This window comes from Triticum urartu, chromosome 2 (genome assembly GCF_003073215.2).
Source record: "Triticum urartu cultivar G1812 chromosome 2, Tu2.1, whole genome shotgun sequence".
In the NCBI taxonomy this organism is placed as follows: domain Eukaryota; kingdom Viridiplantae; phylum Streptophyta; class Magnoliopsida; order Poales; family Poaceae; genus Triticum; species Triticum urartu.
The window spans coordinates 82,066,597-82,085,927 of NC_053023.1; the positions used below are offsets into that span (position 1 = coordinate 82,066,597).

Here is a 19,331-nt window from a genome sequence, read left to right on the forward strand (position 1 = left end):
TTCTATTCGATACTGGTAGGAGAAGAACCCGACTAGGCATTCTTAAAAAAAGAGGGGAAGTTTCAGCTCCACTGTCTATTATGTGGTTAAGGAGGCTGATGAATGCACCCCAAGTGAAACTAATTTACATGACCACCCAGTTCCACTAAGATTGATTAAACAGTGGGGAAATGCTATGGGTATCCCTAGTTCCTTCTTGACACCTGTCCTCATGATGAGTAGGAATGTACTTCTGCACACATGCTTGACTGGTGAGTTGGTGAATCCTTGACTGTTTGTAAGATATTGTATACCCTGAATCAAACCGGTGCTGCTGTTTTACTAAAAGTTATTATCCCTATGCGAAGGGCACATGCTCTACTGGCTAAATCTAAAGTAAGGCTTTTCTGTACATTCTCTTGCCTGTTTTTAGCTCCAGTCGTCAATCTTTTTTGCAACACTCACCCTCTGCTGTTACCTCATTATTTTCATGATTCCTTATTCTGTGATACTGTTCTTCAAACTGAACTTATAGAAGCTCAAACCAGTTCCGAAAGAGAACCTTGAAATTTCTTCACTGAATGAGTTGGGCCCATTCCGTCGAAGAACTTGAATCACACGCCATTTCATGGGTAAAGTATTGCATGAACACGCAACCTGCATGAACGCACAATTGACAATCAGTGTCATACTTCTGATTGTATTGAAAATGAACATTGTAATAGTAAAGTATTGCTCGCCTCCTGCCATGAGGAAACATGGTTCTACAAACGACTTTTAATTCTTGCTCTTGTGGCATCATCAAACTCTTTCTTAACAATGCAGCCCAATGTAGAAAACTCATTGAATAAATCCACAAAGAAAGATATACCAGACATTCCCTTTCTGAAAAAGACAACAAAGATTCATCTACGGAACTAAGGTTAGAACATCAGTTTCCATAGCTGAAATACCAAGTTAGTTTCAGAGAAACAACACAGTTTAATATTAATAATATATCATGTAATTACTCATCCGTGTTTTCCGTAACAAATACAATATCCTGCTAGAACAACTACCCTGGAAATTGCGGTTGAATCGGAAAGCCTTGTACGTGATCAATATCACCATGCATTCAGAACATGACACCAACCAAATTGTCTGACCATGGAGAGTTCAAGCAGTAATGAATTATCATTGGGTGAAAAAAGTTCTAAAAAATGTGCGTAAACTGAAGAAGCATATATCATCTTGGGGAGCCTCTTCCTATGCTTGGCATTCTATTAGTGCAGTAGATGCTCCCACCCGGCGCGCGCACACGCGCACACACACACACACACAAGAGAAGGAATCAAGAAATACCCAAGGCAACAAATGGATATCAAAGAGAAAAACCAGAAGAAGGCGAGAAGAAACCTTGTGCGTCGCTTCATCTTGTAGCCGTTCCTGGGGGCGGTGACCATGAAAATGTAGCAGGGGGCGGGGCTTCCAGGGAGAGTGGGATGGCTACATTTAAAAATAGAGAAGATGTACCAGTACTTTGTTCTAAGTAAAAGGTATTCAGGCTTGAAAATTAGCCCTGATTTGAAGTGCCTTTTCATGTCAGATGTTACTCTGATTAAATAATCACCATGCATAGTAAGCATTTCGCAATTTCTTCACTAATAATGGGTGCAATATAAGAAGCAATATACTCCAAGGCACATACAGTTTGATGCAAGATGCATGGCTGAGAGCCTGAGACAGATGGATTAGAAAAAGATTGGAATTAATGGATGCAGGTACTACACAGTTTTATATGCTGACAATTATGCACAAATGTAATGAATTGTCAACAAACATCAAGAGGTCTTCTTGAAAATTAGCCCTGATTTGAAGTGCCTTTTCATGTCAGATGTTACTCTGATTAAATAATCACCATGCATAGTAAGCATTTCGCAATTTCTTCACTAATAATGGGTGCAATATAAGAAGCAATATACTCCAAGGCACATACAGTTTGATGCAAGATGCATGGCTGAGAGCCTGAGACAGATGGATTAGAAAAAGATTGGAATTAATGGATGCAGGTACTACACAGTTTTATATGCTGACAATTATGCACAAATGTAATGAATTGTCAACAAACATCAAGAGGTCTTCTGGTGTTACTAATTTTCAATGAGGTCATCCACGTTTTCAGCGGCATAAACATTCATTGGGATCTACTAAAGAAATCCATGACACATACTGAACCCCAGTATTCACCCCAAAAGCATGACTTGGACAATTGGACATGGATAGTAACAGCATGACCCAGATTTATACATACCCACGCTCAACTCTGACATTCCAAATAACCACATGGAAAAGGAAACGACCCCCCAAATTAAGAGACAGCTTCACTGAAGCAACGCTAGCTGTGACGTAATCTATAAGGTGTCGAGGGGGCTAGTGATTGATGCACACCTATTTAACTCACCTAGCATTTTGATAAGTTCACCCAAGAGATCATTGAGCAGGACGCGCTTATGCTTCTGCCTCTTGGATTTGTGGATTCTCCTCGGTGCTTTCTTCTTGCACTTGTCATCGGTGACATGCCTGCGAATTGAAAGCTACTACATCAGCTACAATGGAACACAGGCACGGCTCTCTTGCACAGTAGGTACGGTACACATTATGTTCATGCTAACAACATCTGCTATTGAGATGCTTAAATCACACTTCATGTTTCTATTTTCTAAATTAAAATAGACATCGGTACAGCAGAAAAGAAACACACAAATAGGTAGCCAAATTACCTCACAAAGCTATTAGCAAGGTAGTAGCAAAATCCTGAGCTCCATCCAGTTCTTGCTTCGTTTCCACTATGGCAAGCACTCCCTGCCGCTGAAATTGCTGATGAATATGACAGTGAAAAAACAGGGGAATTGACCCAAGAAAGTATGGGGGGAGACGCGCGGGCTAGGTCCCGGGCATCGGCGGCGGCGGTAGGACAGGAGGCGGGGGTCGCGGGGAAGACGCGCGGTAGCCAACGCGCTTTTTTTGTCGGTACCTGTGATGGCGCGGATAGAAGAACGAGGCGCCCGTGCCGCCACTGTTAATGGACTCTCTCCCTCTCATCTTCTCACCCCTCGCTCCTCCCCAGACACCCCCACACTCTCCTCCTCCTCCTCCCCCGTCTCATCCACCCCTCCTCGTCCCGGATCCGAGGCTTGTGGGCGCGGAGGCGAGCTTCTCCGGCGCCGGCGCCGGCGGCGGCAGCAGCGGGAGAGGAGGCGGGGGTCGTGGGGGAGACACGCGGGCTAGGTCACGGGCATCGGCGGCGGCGGTAGGACAGGAGGCGGGGGTCGCGGGGAAGACGCGCGGTAGCCAACGCGCTTTTTTTGTCGGTACCTGTGATGGCGCGGATAGAAGAACGAGGCGCCCGTGCCGCCACTGTTAATGGATTTAATCACTTCTACATTAAAAAAAATCTCACTTATTGTTATGTTTTCATACATGTTAGATATTGAACATTATTAAAATGAATATAAGAATGGGCGTACGAGAGGAATATTGCGGAACGATCCACTGGCTAACAAACTTGGCATGGTGGAGGATGCCTATCTTATTCACCCATCAAGGTGCTTGCTCTAATTTTGTAAAGTTGTATTGGTCGCACATATTTTGCATCTGACCTCTTACATTACTTCTACTTCGTTACACCATCTACTTAGTTTAAGCATCATATATGAGTATATGCCATACTTATCCATTTTCTGTACCTATTCCATGTGTCGTCACACTATATTTTTCCAGTCAAATGTTGTTCTTTCGTAATAGATGTCCAAAAGAAAGAGGATGAGTGCAGATTCTCAAGGAGTACAAAATAGGTATTTAGAAAAGATAGTGATACCGGTTAAATCAGATAGATCAGCAGCCACAGAAAACATAGGCCCAACTGTACCACACTTTACCCCTACTCCAGTGGTCAAACCTCTATTAGAACTGCTGGGAGCCCAGCGTCAGGTACTGTCTATGATATCAATTCAAAAATTGAACTCCTAAATTTCTGCTTGTGTCTTACCTTCTCTCTTGTATGAAAACTAGTTTCAGATGAATCTCCTTGCTCAAAGGATCATACGATTTCAAAACAATAATGGGCTCTGCATTGCTCTTGTCAGTACCTCTCTCCCTTTTGCCTTGTAACGCTGTACTTAATTAATTGCTATTTGATTATGTATCATCAGTCTGCACCTGAGCTTCATTATCCTCTGTTTCTTCCAATATTATTTGATCTATATTTACTCTTTGCAAAATGTAGAATAATGGCAACGCTTATAAAGAATTTTCTTTGGGGAATTTATTGAATTATCCTTCCATCAACATGGAGAAGGGCTTTGTCCAGCCCGTGTTAACATGTAATGTAAGTTCATCCTTCTCAAGCCTTCAAACTTTGTTCTAGTATAGATTTGGATAGGCATCATTTCCTCTACTTTTGTTTGCTTTGCTGTTTACATCTGATTGGATGTTTGCAACAACTGCCAGTTTCAAATTGTAGTTATAAAAACATGTTCCTTATGCAGAACAGATCCATTTATTTGCTTATATAATTGTGAAAACTGTTACGTGTCTCCTTGTTTCTCTTTCAGACTTGTATCTCTTGCGCCAGGCAGAACTTTAGGGAAGATAGTGAGCCAAACCATCTTGAGGACAGCGAGATGACCCCAAGGTCCTGTCTTGATGAAGACAGTGAGTTGAAGCTACTCACTAGCAGGTGTGAGACAACCTCTGTGCAGTCGCTGCCTCAATCAGTTCGACTTCTTCAGTCTCAACTTAAAGCGGAAAGGCTTGCTTCAGCTTAGCTCCGACTTGAAGTCAAAGATGCAATGAAGATGTCAGAGGACTGCCGTGCGCACCATCATGCCTTAAATCTAGTGTTGATGCATCTATCGTTGACACAACTGAGGTCTACTCAGCTTCTTCAGCTATTTGGGGGGGCCGACCTGGCCAGGCCCAGTGCCTTCTGAAGTGCTCTCAGTTTTATATATTTTTTTGTCGGCGCATTTATTTGCACTGGTGGCGAACTTTGACGCCCAGTGGATGTAATATGTGTGATAGCCATGATAGCCTAGCGTAAGTTGCTTGCTTATTTATTTCCTTGTTGTCTTGTTTATTTGTTTGCTTGTAGTCATTGCAGTTCTTTTTCCGCGGTTTGCTAGTGGCTGCAATAACCTATTTTTTAAAACTAGGTCACAATAACCATGGGCTAATATTTACTATAGTGACACTAGGCCTCCTACGAGCCGTAGAAATAGTGGGCCTTTTACGGGCCGTAGAAATAGTGGGCCTTCTACGGGCCGTAGAAACAATGGGCCTTCTATGGGCCATAGAAACAATGGGCCTTCTACGGGCCGTATCATCAATGGGCCTTATACGGGCAGTATGATCGATTGGCCAAACATGGGCCAATAATAGGCCGCATTATGGCCGTAAACGGGCTAGAGTTGGAATCGTCCGTTCATGGGCCGACCATAACGGGCCATCATTAATAGGTCGTATTTGATGACACTATGAAAACGGCCCAACGTATTAACGGACCACAAACTGGCCGATTGTAACCACGGGCTGAATTTGACCCACAAGCAGAAAATGACAGTAACGGGCCGTAAGTAAACGAATGCTGGAAATGAACCCAAGAATAAATGGGCTCTGAGAAGGCCGAAAGATAACATGGGCTAGAAACGGCCCAACGGAATAACGAGCCGTTAATGGGTATAAAGTGATACACTGTTCATTACGGGCCAGTTTCACCATGGGCCGTTAATGGGTGTAAAGTGATACACTGTTCATTACGGGCCAGTTTCACCACGAGCCGTTAAATAAGCCAAGAGTTACATAGGGCCTCATATGGGCCGAAAGACATCATGAGCCATATATGGGCCAGAAGTGAAAACAGGCTGGAATCATATTGGGTGGCCCAGATGACGCTACTGGGCCTAATTCGGATAGGGCGTAACGGGCCTTGGGTTAGCGGGCTGTAAATGAGCTATATGCGAACAGGCCGTTAACAGGCTTTACATGGGCCGGGCCGCCACCTTTTGACCAAGTCAAATGGGCTGGCCTTTTTACAGGAATGGGCCTCTGTTGGGTCGTGCCACGTGTTGACGTATCATAGGCGCCTTCTGTCCAATGAGTGGATGACATCTGTCCCAACAATGAGCCGACACGTGTTTCCTCCAGCCAATGATGATTTTACACATGGAAAATCCCCATTGGTCGGGGCTGTTAACAGGTTATCGGATCCAAAACCCGACCCGATAGCTTAACGACGTTCCATTACAGTGGATGCCACGTGTCGGTCACCCTTGACGAAAGCACTTCTATGACGCGGGATTTATCGTCATGGAAGTGCACACTTCCATGATGATAATTTTGGTAATGTCATGGAACACTTCTACGACAACACATGTATGACTATCTTGATTCTGTCATAAAATCGTCATGGATGTACATGCATGACAGAAAATGCGACCTACTGTGACAAACACGTATCATCACAGAAGTGTATTTTTTTATAGTGGCATTGCATACATGATAGAGCCTATGGCTGAAGCATAGGGAACATCTTTCTTTTTCTCTCTATCTTCTGCAGCGGTCGGGCATTGAGTCTTACTCAACTTCGTACCTTGTAACACAGGTAAGAACCCTTTCTTTGCGTGATCCATTTTGAACTTCTTCAAAACTTTGTCAAGGTATGTGCTTTGTGAAAGTCCAATTAAGCGTCTTGATCTATCTCTATAGATCTTGGTGCCCAATATGTAAGCAGCTTCACCAAGGTCTTTCATTGAAAAACTCTTATTCAAGTATCCTTTTATGCTATCCAGAAATTATATATCATTTCCAATCAACAATATGTCATCCACATATAATATTAGAAATGCTACAGAGTTCCCACTCACTTTCTTGTAAATACATGCTTCTCCAAAAGTCTGTATAAAACCATATGCTTTGATCACACTATCAAAACGATTATTCCAACTCTGAGAGGCTTGCACCAGTCCATAAATGGATCGCTGGAGCTTGCAAACTTTGTTAGCACCTTTTGGATCGATAAAACCTTCAGGTTGCATCATATACAACTCTTCTTTCAGAAATCCATTCACGAATGCAGTCTTTACATCCATTTGTCAAATTCCATAATCATAAAATGCGGCAATAGCTAACATGATTCAGACGGACTTAAGCATCGCTACGGGTGAGAAGGTCTCATCGTAGTCAACTCCTTGAACTTGTTGAAAACCTTTCGCAACAAGTCGAGCTTTGTAGACAGTAACATTACCATCAACGTCTGTCTTCTTCTTGAAGATCCATTTATTCTCGATGGCTTGCCGATCATCGGGCAAGTCAACCAAAGTCCACACTTTGTTCTCATACATGGATCCCATCTCAAATTTCATGGCCTCAAGCCATTTTGCGGAATCTGGGCTCATCATTGCTTCCTCATAGTTCGTAGGCTCATCATGGTCTAGCAACATGACCTCCAGAACAGGATTACCGTACCACTCTAGTACGGATCTTACTCTGGTTGACCTACGAGGTTCAGTGGTAACTTGATCTGAAGTTTCATGATCATCATCATTAGCTTCCTCACTAATTGGTGTAGGTGTCACAGGAACCGGTTTATGTGATGAACTACTTTCCAATAAGGGAGCAGGTACAGTTACCTCATCAAGTTCTACTTTCCTCCCACTCACTTCTTTCGAGAGAAACTCCTTCTCTAGAAAGGATCCATTCTTAGCAACGAATGTCTTGCCTTCGGATCTGTGATAGAAGGTGTACCCAACCATTTTCTTTGGGTATCCTATGAAGACACATTTCTCCGATTTGGGTTCGAGCTTGTTAGGTTGAAGTTTTTTGACATAAGCATCGCAGCCCCAAACTTTAAGAAACGACAACTTTGGTTTCTTGCCAAACCATAGTTCATAAGGCGTCATCTCAACGGATTTTGATGGTGCACTATTTAACGTGAATGCAGCCGTCTCTAAAGCATAACCCCAAAAGGATAGCGGTAAATCAGTAAGAGACATCATAGATCGCACCATATCTAGTAAAGTATGATTACGCGTTTGGACACACCATTACACTGTGGTGTTCCGAGTGGCGTGAGTTGCGAAACTATTCCGCATTGTTTTAAATGTAGACCAAACTCGTAACTCAAATATTCTTCTCCATGATCAGATCGTAGAAACTTTTTTTCTTATTACGATGGTTTTCCACTTCACTATGAAATTCCTTGAACTTTTCAAATGTTTCAGACTTATGTTTCATTAAGTATATATACCCATATCCGCTCAAATCATCTGTGAGAAAATAACGATACCCGCCGCGAGCCTCAATATTCATTGGACCACATACATCAGTATGTATGATTTCCAACAAATATGTTGCTCGCTCCATTGTTCCGGAGAACAGCGCTTTAGTCATTTTGCCCATGAGGCATGGTTCGCAAGTACCAAGTGATTCATAATCAAGTGATTCCAAAAGTCCATCAGTATGGAGTTTCTTCATGCGCTTTACACTAATATGACCTAAACGGAAGTGCCACAAATAAGTTGCACTATCATTATCAACTCTGCATATTTTGGTTTCAACATTATGAATATGTGTGTCACTACTATCGAGATTTAACACAGATAGGCCACTCTTCAAGGGTGCATGACCATAAAAGATATTACTCATATAAATAGAACAACCATTATTCTCAGATTTAAATGAATAACCGTCTCACATCAAACAAGATCCAGATATAATGCTCATGCTCAACGCTGGCACCAAATAACAATTACTCAGGTCTAAAACTAATCCCGAAGGTAGATGTAGTGGTAGCGTGCCGACGGCGATCACATCGACTTTGGAACCATTTCCCACATGCATCGTCACCTCGTCCTTAGCTAGTCTTCGCTTAATCCGTAGTCCCTGTTTCGAGTTGCAAATATTAGCAACATAACCAATATCAAATACCCAGGTGCTACTGCGAGCTCTGGTAAGGTACACATCAATAACATGTATATCACATATACCTTTGTTCACCTTGCCATCCTTCTTATCCACCAAATACTTGGGGCAGTTCCGCTTCCAGTGACCAGTCTGTTTACAGTAGAAGCACTCAGTCTCAGGCTTAGGTCCAGACTTGGATTTCTTCTCCTGATCAGCAACTTGTTTGCTGTTCTTCTTGAAGTTCCCCTTCTTCTTCCCTTTACCCTTTTTCTTGAAACTGGTGGTCTTGTTGACCATCAACACTTGATGCTCCTTCTTGATTTCTACCTCCGCTGCCTTTAGCATTGCGAAGAGCTCGAGAATTTTCTTATTCATCCCTTGCATATTATAGTTCATCACGAAGCTCTTGTAGCTTGGTGGCAGTGATTGAAGAACTCTGTCAATGACACTATCAACAGGAAGATTAACTCCCAGTTGAGTCAAGTGATTATGATACCCAGACATTTTGAGTATATGTTCACTGACAGAACTATTCTCCTCCATCTTGCAGCTATAGAATTTATTGGAGACTTCATATCTCTCAATCCGGGCATTTGCTTGAAATATCAACTTCAACTCCTGGAACATCTCATATGATCCATGACGTTCAAAACGTCATTGAAGTCCCGGTTCTAAGACGTAAAGCATGGCACACTGAACTGTCGAGTAGTCATCGACTTTACTCTACCAGACGTTCTTAACGTCATCAGCAGCATCTGCAGTAGGCCTGGCACCCAGCGGTGCTTCCAGGACGTAATTCTTCTGTGAAGCAATGAGGATAATCCTCAAGTTATGGACCCAGTCCGTGTAATTGCTACCATCATCTTTCAACTTTGCTTTCTCAAGGGACGCATTAAAATTCAACGGAACAACAGCACGGGCCATCTATCTGCAATAACATAGACAAGCAAAATACTATCAGGTACTAAGTTCATGATAAATTTAAGTTCAATTAATCATATTACTTAAGAAGTCCCACTTAGATAGACATCCCTCTAATCATCTAAGTGATCACGTGATCCATATCAACTAAACCATAACCAATCATCACGTGAAATGGAGTAGTTTTCAATGGTGAACATCACTATGTTGATCATATCTACTATATGATTCACGCTCGACCTTTGGTCTCAGTGTTCTGAGGCCATATCTGCATATGCTAGGCTCGTCAAGTTTAACTCGAGTATTCTGCGTGTGTAAAATTGTCTTACACCCAATGTAGATGAACATTGAGCTTATCACACCCGATCATCACGTGGTGTCTCAGCACGACGAACTTTGGCAACGGTGCATACTCACGGAGAACACTTTTACCTTGAAATTTAGTGAGAGATCATCTTATAATGCTACAGTCAAACAAAGCAGAATAAGATGCATAAAGGATAAACATCACATGCAATCAATATAAGTGATACTAGCAAATGAGCCCGTGCGTTGCAACGGGTGGAAAAAACACTTCCTAATCTAATAACCATGAGTCCAAACTTCAGTAGGTCCATGTTCATTATTTCAACACATGCCAATCCATTTGTGTTTCTATTTATCTTTCTTCCCACTCTTGTCGACTAGCTTCGGCGTTGACATCAACACAACACGTATGAATGTTGTCAATCTTAAGACGTCTCCCTCTCGGCATACGATGCAAATGAGCCCGTGCGTTAACAGGTGAAAAAACACTCACTAATCTAATAACCATGAATTCGTAGGTCCATGTCCTTTATTTCAACACATGGCATCCCATCTGTATTTCTATTTATCCTTCTTCCTACTCTCGTTGGCGCTGGCCTCAGTGTTCACACCATCACAACATGTTTGAATGTTGTCCATCTTAAGACGTCTCCCTTTTGGCATAGGATGATAAATCTATTTTCTTCTGTGAAGTTTTGACAAGGCATGCATGCGTGGTTATAGATATTGTTTTTGTTCCCCATCCTGGTTCTGCCGAAGTGTTCATTTTCAATTCGAAGCGGCACCGGTATGAAGGAAAGACTGGTCATGCGCTATTGATTAAGGTTTCATCGTAAATATCATTTTTAGGGTTAATTTCATAAATGCCACTCTAAATTTGGCGATTCCGAGAAATGCCACTGCAATTTCCAAACTTTGAAAAATGCCATTTCATGCCATTTCCACTGGCATTTTTCGAAGTCTGGAGTGGCGTTTTTCAAAGTTTGCAAAAATTACAGTGGCATTTTTTAGAGTTGGGAAATTGTAGTGGCATTTTTATGAATCAACATAATTGGAGTGGCATTTATCTAATTAACCCCTTTTTATGTGGTTAATAGTTAAAATTAAAATCATATTGAGATTCTACATATTTTTATAATCAAATTTCATATATAACATGTTAAATTTGGAGTTGGGGTTAAAAAGCTATGGATTTTCATAAAATCAATTAGTACGTATTAAAATGCCAAAATTTTCTATATTTTTTAATAAATTCCGAAATGGGAAGAAAAATCTAAAATTTGGAAAAAAAAAATTCAAAATGGTAAAATATAATAAATTCCGGAGATTTTACGAAAATTTAATCAAAAATTAAAATTCTGAAAAAATAAATTTATGAAAAAAAGAAAAAACAAAAAGAAACTTGGAAGAGAAAAATGAAAAAGGAAAGAGAAAAGAAAAGTGAAAGAAAAGAAAAAGGGAAAAGAAGCAGAATAGAGAAAAAAAAGGGCCATCCCAATAGTGGGCGCCATATGCGAAACATCGTCTATTTCCCGCCCAGTGCGGTAAATAATTGTTCTCAGCTGCATGGACAGGAAATAAATGGGTTGGGCATCAGCACGCGCGGCCATGTACGAAATTTTGGATAAAACTGTTTCTTTTATGGCAGATGGACACACAAAAAATTAGTACCACCTTGGATAGAACAAAAAATTTGATGGTGAACGGATGAAAAAATCGGAGAAACGCACCTTGCTTTATTAGTAGGTATAGATGATATGGCCATCATCATCTTGTGCCTTTGATCTCCATCTCCAAAGCACCGTCATGATCACCATCGTCACCGGCGCGACACCTTGATCTCCATCGTAGCATCCTTGTCGTCTCGCCAACTATTGCTTCTACGACTATGGCTACCGCTTAGTGATAAAGTAAAGCAATTACAGGGCAATTGCATTGCATACAATAAAGAGACAACCATATGGCTCCTGCCAGTTGCCGATAACTCCGTTACAAAACATGATCATCTCATACAATAAATATAGCATCATGTCTTGACCATATCACATCACAACATGCCCTGCAAAAACAAGTTAGACGTCCTCTACTTTGTTGTTGCAAGTTTTACATGGCTGTTATGGGTTGAGCAAGAACCGTTCTTACCTACGCATCAAAACCACAACGATAGTTCATCAAGTTAGTGATGTTTTAACCTTCACAAGGACCGGGCGTAGCCACACTCAGTTCAACTAAAGTTGGAGAAACTGACACCCGCCAGCCACCTGTGTGCAAAGCACGTCGATAGAACCAGTCTCGCGTAAGCGTACGCGTAATGTCGGTCCGGGCCGCTTCATCCAACAATACCGCCGAACCAAAGTATGACATGCTGGTAAGCAGTATGACTTGTATCGCCCACTACTCACTTGTGTTCTACTCGTGCATATAACATCTACGCAATAACCTGGCTCTGATACCACTGTTGGGGAACATAGTAAGTTCAAAAAAATTCCTACGCACACACATGATCATGGTGATGCATAGCAACGAGAGGGGAGAGTGTGTCCACGTACCCTCATAGATCGAATGCGGAAGCGTTAGCACAACGCGCTTGATGTAGTCATACATCTTCACGATTCGACCGATCCAAGTACCGAACGCACGACACCTTCGAGTCCAGCACACATTCAACTCGATGACGTACCGCGAGCTCCGATCCAACAAAGCTTCATAGGAGAGTTTCGTCAGCACGATGGTGTGGTGACAGTGATGATTATGCTACCGACACAGGGCTTCGCCTAAGCACCGCTACGATATGATCGAGGTGGATTATGGTGGAGGGGGGCACCGCACACGGCTAAGAGATCAATGATCAATTGTTGTGTCTATGGGGTGCCCCCTGCCCCCGTATATAAAGAAACAAGGGGAGGAGGCGGCCGGCCAGGGAGAGGCGCGCCAAGAGGGGGAGTCCTACTCCCACTAGGAGTAGGACTCCTCCTTTTCCTAGTAGGAGTAGGAGAGGGAAGGAAAGGGAGAGGAGGAGAAGGAAAGAGGGGGCCGCCCCCCTTGCCCTAAAACAATTCGGTTTGAGCCTTGGGGGGCGTGCCCCACACTCCCCTTTCTGCCCTCTATTTCCACTAAGGCCCATGTAGTCCCATTAAGCCCCCCGGGGGGATCCGGTCATCCCCCGTACTCCGGTATATGTCCGAAACCTTTCCGGTGTCCGAGCATAGTCGTCCAATATATCGATCTTTACGTATCGACCATTTCGAGACTCCTTGTCATGTCCGTGATCATATCCGGGACTCCGAACTACCTTCGGTACATCAAAACACAAAAACTCATAATACCGATCGTCACCGAACTTTAAGCGTGCGGACCCTACGTGTTCGAGAACTATGTAGACATGACCGAGACACGTCTCCGGTCAATAACCAATAGCGGAACCTGGATGCTCATATTGGCTCCCACATATTCTACGAAGATCTTTATCGGTCAAACCACATAACAACATACGTTGTTCCCTTTGTCATCAGTATGTTACTTGCCCGAGATTCGATCATCGGTATCTCAATACCTAGTTCAATCTTGTTACCGGAAAGTCTCTTTACTCGTTCCGTAATACATCATCCCGCAAATAACTCATTAGTTACAATGCTTGCAAGGCTTATAGTGATGTGCATTTCTGAGTGGGCCCAGAGATACCTCTCCGACAATCGAAGTGACAAATCCTAATCTCGAAATACGCCAACTCAACAAGTACCTTCGGAGACACCTGTAGAGCACCTTTATAATCACCCAGTTACGTTGTGACGTTTGGTAGCACACAAAGTGTTCCTTCGGTAAACGGGAGTTGCATAATCTCATAGTCATAGGAACATGTATAAGTCATGAAGAAAGCAATAGCAACATACTAAACGATCAAGTGCTAAGCTAACGGAATGGGTCAAGTCAATCACATAATTCTCCTAATGATGTGATCCCGTTAATCAAATGACAACTCATGTCTATGGCTAGGAAACATAACCATCTTTGATCAACGAGCTAGTCAAGTAGAGGCATACTAGTGACACTCTGTTTGTCTATGTATTCACACATGTATCATGTTTCCGGTTCATACAATTCTAGCATGAATAATAAACATTTATCATGATATAAGGAAATAAATAATAATTTTACTATTGCCTCTAGGGCATATTTCCTTCCATATATACCTACATACCCTGAAAACATCGAAGAGCACCACAAAAACCTAATTCCACCGCCGCAACCTTCTGTACCCGTGAGATCCCATCTCGGGGCCTTTTCCGGCGCTCCGCCGGAGGGAGCATTGATCACGGAGGGCTTCTACATCAACACCATATCCTCTCCGATGATGTGTGAGTAGTTTACCTCAGACCTTCGTGTCCATAGTTATTAGCTAGATAGCTTCTTCTCTCTCTTTGGATCTCAATGCAAAGTTCTCCTCGATTCTCTTGGAGATCTATTCGATGTAATCTTCTTTTGCGGGTGTTTGTCGAGATGCGATGAATTGTGGGTTTATGATCAAGATTATCTATGAACAATATTTTAATATTCTCTGAATTCTTTTATGTATGATTGGTTATCTTTGCAAGTCTCTTCAAATTTTCAGTTTGGCTTGGCCTACTAGATTGATCTTTCTTGCAATGGGAGAAGTGCTTAGCTTTGGGTTCAATCTTGCGATGCTCGATCCCAGTGACAGTAGGGGAAATGACACGTATTGTATTGTTGCCATCGAGGATAAAAAGATGGGGTTTATATCATATTGCATGAGTTTACCCCTCTACATCATGTCATCTTGCTTAAAGCGTTAGTCCGTTCTTATGAACTTAATACTCTAGATGCATGCTAGATAGCGGTCGATGTGTGGAGTAATAGTAGTAGATGCAGGCAGGAGTCGGTCTACTTGTCACGGACGTGATGCCTATATACATGATCATACCTAGATATTCTCATAACTATGCTCAATTCTATCAATTGATCGACAGTAATTTGTTCACCCATCGTAATACTTATGCTATCTTGAGAGAAGCCACTAGTGAAACCTATGGCCCCCGGGCCTATCTTCCATCATATCAATCTTCCGCCAACTAGCTATTTCTGGCACCGTTTATTTTGCAATCTTTACTTTCAATCTATATCATAAAAATACCAAAAATATTTATCTTATTATTATTATCTCTATCAGATCTCACTCTTGCAAGTGGCCGTGAAGGAATTGACAACCCCCTTATCGCATTGGTTGCGAGGTTCTTATTTGTTTGTGTAGGTACGAGGTGACTCGCGCGTGGTATCCTACTGGATTGATACCTTGGTTCTCAAAAAGCTGAGGGAAATACTTACGCTACTTTGCTGCATCACCCTTTCCTCTTCAAGGGAAAACCAACGCATGCTCAAGAGGTAGCAAGGAGCAGGAAGAAGCGGAGAAAGTAGCACGTCGGTCTGCTATGTATCAGTACGTCGATGACGTCCTGTACAGGAAAAGGCCGAACGGTGTGAAATTGAAGTGCATTCCCCGGGAGGAAGGACTGGAGCTATTGGTAGAGATACACGGAGGCATATGTGGCTCCCACATAGGGTCGAGGGCCCTTGCCAGCAAGGTTTCTTCTGGCCCACTGCCCTCTAGGATGCAACGACACTAGTAACCAAGTGTGAAGCGTGTCAGTTCCATTCGAAGAAGCTTCATCAACCAGCTCAAGCCCTTCAAAAAATTCCTCTGTCCTGGCCATTCTCGGTCTGGGGGCACGACATACTGGGCCCTTTCCCCCGCGCTGTCGGGGGCTTTGAGTACTTGTACGTTGCAATCGACAAGTTCACAAAGTGGCCGGAGGTGGAGGCCGTGAGAAAGGTGACAACACAGTCAGCCGTCAAGTTCTTCAAGGGGCTAGTTTGTCGTTTTGGTGTGCCCAACAAGGTTATCACCGACAATGGCATGCAGTTCACAATACACGCCTTCATGCAGTACATCCAAGACCTCGGCAGCAAGGTCTGTTTCGCTTCCGTGGCACACCCACGGAGCAACAGCCAAGCGGAGAGGGCAAATGCTGAAGTACTGCGAGGCCTGAGAACAAAGACTTTTGACAAGCTGCACAAGAGCGGAAGGCACTAGATTGATGAGTTGCCGGTGGTTATTTGGTCGATCAGAACAATGTCAAATCGAGCCACCGGCCAGACACCCTTTGCCCTGGTATACGGGGCAGAAGCAGTTCTCCCCACGGAACTCACATACGGGTCACCTCGAGTGCTCGCTTATGACGAGCTTGAGCAAGAGCAATTGCGGCAAGATGACGCAACGCTCCTTGAGGAAGATAGTCTTCGGGCGGCTGTGTGAGCAGCACGCTACAAGCAAGCCTTGCACCGCTATCATAGCCGCAGGGTTCATGCCTGAAGCTTTGAGGAAGGCAACCTTGTTCTTTGGCGTGTTCAATCGGCCAAGAATTCCAACAAGTTGACGCCAAAGTGGGAAGGCCCTTATCGGGTAATACGAGTCACCAGGCCTGGCGCAGTTCGCCTGGAGACCGAAGATGCTATTCCAGTGAGTAATTCCTGGAACATTGAACATCTTCACAAGTTTTACCCATAAGGCACGGTTGCCGCCCCCCCCAGCAAACCACCTTTTGTACAAGCCTTGCCGGCAAGGCATGTAACCCTCTGTACATAGCCAGGCGCAGACCCTGAGCATAAATAAATGAAGTGCATGCACCCTAAGTTTTAGCATGCATGCTAGGTTAAGTCTCTCCCTCGGTTAGGGTTGATAGTTCTTAGCAGCGACTAACCCCTAGCATAGAGGTCGAGTGTGCGTTCCTCTGTTCCTTTCCATCCTCTTTGGTTCGCAGGGTACTTGGACGTTTCTGCCGAGCTGTTTGGAAGAAAGAGAACGAGCCGGTGCTCCAGCCTCGGCAATCCAAGGTTGCCGGGGGCTGCAGATTTAGATAAGTCTTTCATCCTCTGTTATGCATTTTCATATGAAGATTGGGGCGTATGAAACCTCATTTTGCCCCTTGACCACCGTGCTCCCCCTTTTTCCCTGTACCCAAGTCCCTGGGTCGGAACCGGGCCGTAGCCGTGGCGGCGAGGAAATGAATGAGGGGCCTAACTCTACTTCGCCCCTGCCTCCGCCAAGAGCATGAGGATGGTCGGCTGAAGCAAGAGGACGGCATGGCCTGTTGCCGGGCGTCAGTGTTTATCTTAAAAATAACAAGGATTCATTCCTTGGCATGAGCCTGGCTCACGCACAAAGAACCCGGCAGGCACCCCTTTTCATTAAAAACGTCCCATACAGGTACATTTCATACGGGATGAAAAACATGAGTAAGGGGATTACAAATTTTAAATCTAACAAGTGCCCGCAGGCTTACAAACTAAAAAGAGATAAGATGCCCGTAATCCCTTTTTTGTCCCTCTCCTCAGAAGGTGGAACAATATAGTAGGAGGGAAAAAAAGAACGCCTAGGCGAGGTACGAGGAGCAAAAGGCACCAAGAGAACATCCTGGTGCCGGGAGGGGAGCTGGAAGATGAGGCAGCGGGCCGGCAATACGCGACGAAGGCGCCGGTGCCCACGTACTCCGACTTGACGGCTTCCACCCGCCTTCTTCACCTTCTCCAACCCTCCTACTCCAGCCGCCCAAGGAGGCGACGGGGGACGCGCCGATGGAGAGCTTGACGAGGAAGGCCCTCGGCGGGCCGCGACGTAGGGGGGGCGACGCGGTCAGTCGGAGACGAGGTCGATGTGACCTCGCTCCGCGCTCTCGTCATCGCTGTTGCTACCCTCCTCATCACTCCCGCTTGAAGAGGAATCTTCATCATCGGAGGAGCTCTTCACGCAGCACTTCAGGCGAGTTCCAAGATCTCCAAAGACCTTGACAGAGAGCAGGCCACCCTCCATTAACTTGAAGTAGAGGACAAGCCCCGCCGTCAGGCTATGGACATGAGCGAATGTCTTCCATCCGCGACGGAGGTACATGACGTGAGGAGCGGGGAAGTCGACATCGACCCACGTGCTGTCATTCCTGCAGCCCCTCATCTGCAACCTGAGGGTCTGGGGTGGATTGAACTCCATCTCCCGAGCAAATGGGGTAGGGAGACGGAGGTGGTGACGTGGTGGCCAGCAGCCTGATGAAGAACTCGCGGGGCTGGTCCCCGACGTGGCCCTCCATCGGGAGAGGCATCACTAGCGGAGGCGAGGCCGGTGCGCCGCCCCGTCCCCCTCTCCCCCGAGCACCACTGCGACCTCGGCCTCGTCCCCTCCCCCTTCCTCTCGTGGCCGGCTCCGCCGCCACGAGCTCTTGAGAAGGAGGGATGTGTTGTTGAGCAGCAACCCTCACCGCCACGGTTGAAGGGCTGGCGCCTCCTCTCGCCATGACAGATGGAAGAAAGGAGCCGAAGTGAATGGAGACAGATGATGAAAGGATGTGGGATGTCGTCCCCCTCCCCCTCCTTATAAAGGAGCGGGGTCGGTGCTCGGCCGCCCCACTCGGCCAATCCAGCCATCGGGGGCGCAGGGGATCAGGACCGACCCGCTGCCCCAATCAGTGACGGCCCGATTTCTCGCCTCCACCGCCTGCCACCAACATGGGGGACACATGGCGAGCAAGTAGAGTCGAAGGGACGGGTGAGGCGACCTGCTCCCCACCCCGTGATCATGGGGCACTGGCGCCTTAAAGACCACGACCCGAGTCCGCCCAAGTAAATGAGCCGCGCCTCTGCGCCTCCCTCTTTTTTTGGGAAGGCGCGGGCTGCCTCTTTACCATAATGTGACGCATGCGTGCCGGAACCGCCCCACGCATGACCCCAACGTCACACACGCTCCTCCACGTCGCGCGTTCAACGCAGGTCGTGGGGAAGCGCAGCGGACGAGAAGTTACTGCGATAAAATCCGCCCCACCTGCCTGCGCACCGTTCTCGGCCTAGCCCAACAACACGGCGCGCTTATGTGTGGTCCAGGCCCGGGGGCTCCAGTCGGTGTACAAAAGTAGGGGATCTCCTTTTGACCCCTTTACTTGTACACGGGCAGTCAGAGCCGCGCCCGTGGCCTCACTTAACAAGGCAGAGGAGGGAAGCCGGAGGGAAACCGAAGCATAAGACAAACAAAGCAACGCCAAGGCCAGAAACACTGAAGAACAAAGGGGCAAGGTGGACTCCCCCGGCAAGATCCTTGCCGATGCGACCTCCGCGGCCCCGGCAAGAGC

General features: G+C 45.2%; 1 long non-coding RNA gene across 1 annotated transcript; it reads right to left on the minus strand.

Annotated features, from left to right (window-relative positions):
* Positions 1-252: 252 nt before the first annotated feature.
* On the minus strand, positions 253-2,877 carry LOC125535985. The gene is made up of 3 exons (XR_007294872.1): positions 2,739-2,877; positions 2,420-2,538; positions 253-1,464 (listed from the first exon to the last, which is right to left on the minus strand). It is a non-coding gene; the product is annotated as an uncharacterized LOC125535985 (long non-coding RNA).
* Between the last annotated feature and the right edge of the window lie 16,454 nt (positions 2,878-19,331).